The sequence below is a fragment of the Rattus norvegicus genome, chromosome 14, assembly GCF_021556685.1.
Source record: "Rattus norvegicus strain SHRSP/BbbUtx chromosome 14, alternate assembly SHRSP_T2T, whole genome shotgun sequence".
Lineage (NCBI taxonomy): Eukaryota > Metazoa > Chordata > Mammalia > Rodentia > Muridae > Rattus > Rattus norvegicus.
This window is the reverse complement of record NC_141547.1, coordinates 71,420,617-71,427,585: the sequence shown is the minus strand read 5'-3', so window position 1 is coordinate 71,427,585 and position 6,969 is coordinate 71,420,617. Positions and strand designations below refer to the sequence as shown.

The window sequence follows — 6,969 nt, the reverse complement described above, 5'->3', positions numbered from 1 at the left end:
GGAACTGTTATTAAAAAAAGTAGGGTGAGAAGAATCAAAATTACACCTGAGTTTATTTCCTACCACCCATGTTGAGCAGCTCACAACAGCTCTAACTCCAGCTTCAGGGCTCTGTAGACACCTACACTTATGAGCACACACCACACACAGGCAGACATGCATATGTGTAATTTAAAAAATCAAATGTAAATCTCAAGCGAAATTAGTATTGAACTTGGGCAGAATGTTATCAGAGATATACTATAAAGATCTTGATGGCCATTTTGCAAATGCCAAAGATTATGATTAGAGTCTGAAAGATCTTTACCATACACTCGGCCTACACAGTCCAGTTCCGTTTCCTGTCTAGCAGACTCGGAAGCTCACAGTCAGCTAGCCTGGTGCACACAGTGGTGAACAACAAGAGTCCTTGATGAAAAGGAAATGGAAGGGGAGAATCAACATCTGAGGTTGTCTTCCGACCTCCACACATGCACCATGTCCTCCCCCACACCATACATGTTATAAAACGTTATACACACATTAGAAAACAAAACAAAAACAAAGGATGAGCAAAGAGGTCCTTAGGGGGGAAAAAAAAAACAGAATTCTTACTGAAATTCCCTGTGGACAGAATGAAATATTCCTTAGCACATGATAGGTCTTCAGTAAACACCAGAGGGGAGTGAAAAGAACAAGAGTGAAATGTTAAGCTCTGAAGAACACAGGTGACCATGGCAACAGCAAAAGCGTTCTGAAAGATCATGGAATATACTGCAGGGCAGCCCGAGACACCTGTTGCTGTCATTTATTAACTTACTGGCATTTGCCAAGCACTGAGTTACCCACATTCTTTTAATTAAAGCCTACCGATTGGGGTATGGGGGTTGTTTTATTCGTTTTCCAAGAGAAGGAAATTGAGACTTGCAGACTCGTGCTCTACTTAATAAAACCAACAGTCATGATTAACTGAAGCAACTGTTATGTTAAGCACCTTACAGAACAATATTCAGATATTTTTAGAAAGTATTATGCAAACAAAACCACTCGATGCTACGATAGCGCTAAGTGATGTCGATACAGCAGCGGACGGCCTTCAAAGGCTTTCAGTCTGGGGTCTGTATTGATCTTTTGAGATTACTATGACAGTACTGTAGACAGCCTAGAGGCCCAAACCAAAGCATCTGCTGGGCTCCTTCTGAAAGGTGTGAGAGATGATCTGTTCCTGGGGTCTCTCTCTGAGTTCTTTTTCTTCTCTCAGCCCCAGATATTCTTTGGTTCCCAAGTAAAATGCCCCATGTGTTTTTTACACCATCTTCTATGTACAACTGCCTTTGTCTCTATATTTTCTCCTTTTTGAAAGGACCGCACTTACCATATAATCTCTTCTGAAAAGGCCTTAGTTTTCAATACGATCCTGTTCATAGGCCTAAGGACATTGACATCATTTAAAGGCACACAACTTACCCAGAACCATATCATTTCATAGTTGGAGCAACAAATGCTCTGAAATGCCTGAGAATGCCTAGCTGGCCAGTAGCTGAAATAGGATTCCGAGTCTGGCTGACTCTAGGGTGTGTGTGTGTGTGTGTGTGTGTGTGTGTGTGTGTCATACCTTTAAGCATGGTGTGCAACCAGTTCTCAAGGAAAAATCTTGAGGGGGAAAAATGGTTCAGAGAGTATCACCTAGTACTTAAAAACTAATTTATTCATCCAACCAACATCTATTGATAATATATGATATGTCTGTGTGAACCTGCTGCAAGCCCTTAAGGTCCATTCACAAACAAAATGATGTTTTCTGCTTCCTTGGAGCCATTATTCCAGATAAGAAAACTGGAGATCAACATGAAAACTGATAGAAATTGATGAAAGCCCTAAAACAGAGCTGCCAGCATAATAGCACAATCTTGAGCTTGCTGGCAGGGATGGGTCTCAGGTGATGAGGCTGGAGGGGACCACAGGGCAGAAGCCATGAGCATGAGCTGACTGGCCTGCTGTGGGAGCTCCCATGAGACCTGCTGCTATCCAGAGAACTGGCAGGCTTGCTCCAAGTCAATGTCAATTAACAGCTAATCCACTTCCAAAGCCCGCTCTTACTTCCAAGTTGGAGGCTCTTAGCACAAGAACAGAGACAGAAGAGCTGAAGTCTAGAGCCAGACGTAAAACTTCAGCTTTTAAGAAGCACCCGACTGTCCCAGGCCAGCCTTGCCTTGGGCGCTTTGAGACATAAAGGTGACATTACCCCCTGTTGATGAGAACCCCATTGCTTAAGCTTGGCAGCTCATGCACTGGAGTTGATCAATCAAGTTCTATTAAATGACAGATAAAAACACACTAATAACTTAATAAGGAAAATGTAGACTGCAGTGTGAGCAAGCTGGGGATTTTAGATTCCCAGAGTCACATATAAACAAATGAATCCATGCTTCCACATTTATTCTCTGGATCTGTTTGAAGGCAACAAAGTAACAGCATTAAGGCTGGAGAACCAAAGCCTTACAAACTGACTGAGGTTAGAGGAATCTAGAGAGGAACAGAGACACAAGAGCAGAGTGACAAATCTGCATTCAAGAACATTGATGGGTATCTCTCACCCTGAATAAGATTTCAGGAACTGATATTATTCTCAGCAGTAAAATGTCATCCCTTGATTAACTTGAAGAGGTGGGGAAACATAAAGAAAGGAAAACTGACCTAGGCTTCTAGAGAAAAGTCCCCTGCTAAGCAGAGGTATTCGCAGGGACGCTGGCGCTGGGGCACGCTGGGGCATGTCCGGAGGCATAGCTGTCAGACTCAGGTCAGTGTCAGCAACTAGGCTAGGAGAAGGGTCCTGGGGTGCTTTGTACGGTTCTGAAACATCCCATTCTAGAAAGGTAATATGTTAACTGGATGGAGGGAACACTGTGGAATGGAGGTGCCTGCTTTCCAATGAATTGTTCATGGGGTATGTTAGCCTCTGGCAAGAGGCAAGAGTTAGGGACAAGTTAGAGTTAAAGGCAAAGGCAGCAAGCAAGAAGAGGTCTGTTCTGGAACTGCTTTCAACTGCTTGGGTCCCCCTCCAGCCAAGCCTTCCCTTCCCCCTCATCTTCTTCTTTCTTTCCCTTCTTTTGAGACAAGTTCTCTCTCACTATGTATTTCTAGCTGGGATAGAAATTGCTATGGTGGCCTCAAACTCACAAGAGCTTTGCCAGGATCTGCTTCCCAAACAATGAGATTAAAGCTGTTTTACCCCACATCCCACAAATCAAGTATTTCTTGGGAAGGAAAATGTCAAGCCCTCGGAGCTTAGTAATAAAGTCACCTGTCTATGAGGGGTAGTAATGTGTCATTAAATGGATCAACCTAGGATTCGCTCTGATTATGACACACTTAACTTCCTATGTCCCACTGAGCTTCCCAAGGTGATGGCAGTAACATGTCAGAGGGGTCTAGTAGGAGGAAACTCCCTCCTGATCATTGCAACTTTGGTATTTTATGGCTGTGTGATATATAATGACCCTACCTCAGGCTCTAGCTGTTCTCTCCTCCCTTCCTCCAAACCTGTGGGGGAGCTGGACAAAATGATACCAGAAAGGTTAGCTCCATGGGGTCATCAAAGCTTTGTCCCCCGACCATCATGCCTGGCCACTCGAGGTGGGGGGTGGGGTGGGGGTACCTGCTTTCCATAGCTACCCTTGCCAGAGAAAACAGTGCCATGTGCCTTCAGATGTACAGATGGGACAAAACGCATGCCTTAAAGTGAAAAGCAATTTACTACAATTGGCTTTCCGTACCCATGGGCTCTGAATGCAAAGATACAACCAATTACAGATGGAAACAATCGTGAAAAGCATCCTGTTGCTGAAGTGGGCTGCATAGTTTCCCTGGGGTAGCCTTGTCTGTCCTGAACTATCTTCCTTGTCTTTATTCCCTAAACAATACAGAGAGACAGTTATTTACATAACATTTATGTTGTATTTGGTATTGAAATTGTCTAGAGTCAATTATGATGCCAGAGGGAGTATGACGATTATGTTCTACTGCTACAGTGTTCTACATGAGTGTCTGGAGCGGCTGAAGACTTTGATGTCTAAGGGGGCCCCTGCCACCACTCTTCAATGGATCCCAAGGCGGAACTGCACTTTTCCTTCTGCCCAAACCTCATTTTTCTCATTCCAAAACCAAAATCTCTCTAGGGAATTTGTGCTGGAATATTTTTCCCACAGTTCTTTCATTGGAGTTGTCTGTCTTAATTAATGACCCTAACAAGATGCCAGACAGAAGACTTCAATTTTTTTCTGGATTCTTTATCATTTTTAGTAACGCCTCCCCCACCCTCACTGGACCCTCTCCCCACTGGGAAGAAACTCTTTGTGGAGCAGTAACTATATGCATTCCAGGCCAGGTGGCCACCCAGAGCCACGTTATAGGTTTCCCATCCATCTCCTTTGGGGATCCTCCCAATGATCTCTTTCACACTGGACTTTGACCCTGGACATATGACCTAACCTGGTCAAAGGAATAGCCATGGTGATCTGGGTGTGGATAGCTGTGTCCCAACCAGGCTCCACCCACATTTGTTTCTGATCCTACCCTTCAGTACTCAGCCTAGGCTTGGGGCTATCCAGTACCCTTTGGATATTCTATAATTAGCCAGAAATGGCTTTGTTTAAACTCTGGTTGACACCACACACCTCTGACAACACCTTCACTTGAGTTTCCAGTCCTTCCCTTCTTCACCAGTCTCAGTGTGGCAGAGTAAATTCATCCATTCAGCATGTCCCCTGCCTGGTGCTCCCCTCTGTGTTCAGTGGAAGGTCTACGGAGAGCAAGGGTAGTACGAAGAAGGTTCAGTGCCAGGTCCTGCTGTACCCAATGCTTTGAAACAGAGTTTTGCTATAAATAGTTTTTAAAACACTGTATTAAATACTATTGGCCCTAATTAATGAGTTTCTTGGGCAACTCTTTAAATCGTGTGCTGCCCCTTACAAGAACCCTTCGCAATAGTGGCCCAAAGAAGAACTCATCCACGCAGAACCACTCACCACTGCACAGATTCTGTAGAGCTGTGCTCTGCACTCAACTCTACTTTGCTATGAAGATGGGTAGGTGATTGGCAGCATAAAGGTTGTCAGAGTGAAGGTTGAGTCACTTATGACACCCTCTTGACAAAAGGTCACACAACCCATGGATCCTCATAAACCAACCACTGCCGGAAAGCAGGAACTGTTTCAAAACAAAGTCAAAACTAAGACTTTGCACAAACAACACCATAAACTTGTTTGCATACAGTTACCCCTGTGCGGAGGCCCACCCAGCAATTGCCTGCTCAGCCTCAAACTGACATCATCTAGGTTATTGATTCTGCAGGTAAGGATAATTGTTTCAAAACTACTCAGTAGTCCTCATCTTACCTTTAAACACCTTTGTCTCACTTGGGCACCTCAGGCACACCCATAGTTCATCATGGCACATGTGATCCACTACAATGCTCTGAGGTTTCCGGTGGGCCTTTTTCTCATTAGAGAGTCTCTCATTTGATTAGCTAAGTTACTATATTCGCTCTAGCCTGGAAGTATATCACTGGGTAGTGGGGGAAACAACTAAATACCAGTGTGACTTTTAGAGGCCCCAACAGTGGGTGAGTGCAAGGTGACAGGCAGGAGGTGGAGTAACCAGTTTAACCTCAAGTGGATTAAAAGAGGTTTCTGGTGGTCTGTACTTGGTGGCATAAGCCTGTAATCTCAGCTACTAATGAGACTGACACAAAGAGGATCACAAGTTCAAGGCCTGATTTGGGTACAGAGTGAGTTCAAGGCTAGCTTGAACAATTTAGTAAAACTGTCTCAAAACAAGAAGCAGAATGAGAAGTCTGGGGGTATGCAGATACAAGAGCTTTTGTATATGTAAAGCCTGCAGTGGTTTTGATGAAAATGACCCTCATGGGTTCCTAGGGAGTAGCATTTTTTGAAAGGATTAGAACACGTGGCCTTGTTGGAGGAAGTATGTCACGGGCGTGGGGTTTCAAAAGCCAAGCCCAGTCTCTCTCTCTTCTTGCTGCCTGTGGATCTGGATGTAGAACTTTCAGCTTCTTCTTCAGCACCATGTCTGGAGACTATGTGACACCAGGCTCCCACCATGATGACAATGAGCTAAACCCATGAACTGTTAGTTAGCCCCATCAAATGGTTTCTTTTATAAGAGTTGCCAAAAAGGTGTGGGTTGAGAGATGGCTCAACCGTTAAGAGCACTGACCGCTCTTCCAGAGGTCCTGAGTTCAGTTCCCAGCAACCACATGGTGGCCCACAACCATCTGTAATGGGATCCGGCACCCTCTTCTGGTGTGTCTGAAGACAGTGGCAGTGTACTCATATACATAAAATAAATAAATCTTTTAAAAAAAAGTGTTACAGATCTTTTAGAATTTGTCTAGCAGGTCTTCTGACTTTGGTCGGAATCCCCCCACACCCGAAAAAGAGTTGCTATGGTCATGGTGTCTCTTCACGGCGATAGAAACTCTAAGACAAAACCTTGGTTTTGGTCCTTGCTGGGAGAGGGAGGGAAGGATGGAGGGCAGGGGAAGGAATTGTGTGGCTGTTTGGTTAGAGATAGAGGATGACTGAACAGCAGTGTGCTGAAACACAGTGCTACAGAATGAACTGAGCAGGTAGAGGAATCCAGAGCTCTAGGGTGGAGACACCATTTCTAGAAAGGCTTATCTGCCAAGCCAAAGAATCAGAGCCATCAGAGGAGAGAGGGAGAGAGAGAGTGAGAGAGAGAGAGAGACAGAGAGACAGAGAGACAGAGAGAGAGAGAGAGAGAGAGAGAGAGAGAGAGCGCTGTAGAAGGTTTTCAAGTGTGGCAGGCAGTACTGGTTTAACATCAGTTTCTGGGAGATAGTTGCAGGAGGAGGCCAAAAGAGATGAAGACAGTGTGAGGAATGAGGGACCAGGCGGGAAACACACCAGAGTCACTGATGCTGGTTGACAAGAGCTGACACAGCCTAAG

The 6,969-nt window shown here is 44.8% G+C and overlaps 1 non-coding gene across 1 annotated transcript; it reads left to right on the top strand.

The window, feature by feature from the left end:
* The first annotated feature begins 6,363 nt into the window (after positions 1–6,363).
* On the top strand, positions 6,364–6,425 carry LOC120096765 (U7 small nuclear RNA). The gene has a single exon (XR_015637746.1). It is a non-coding gene; the product is annotated as a U7 small nuclear RNA (small nuclear RNA).
* The last annotated feature ends 544 nt before the right edge of the window (positions 6,426–6,969 follow it).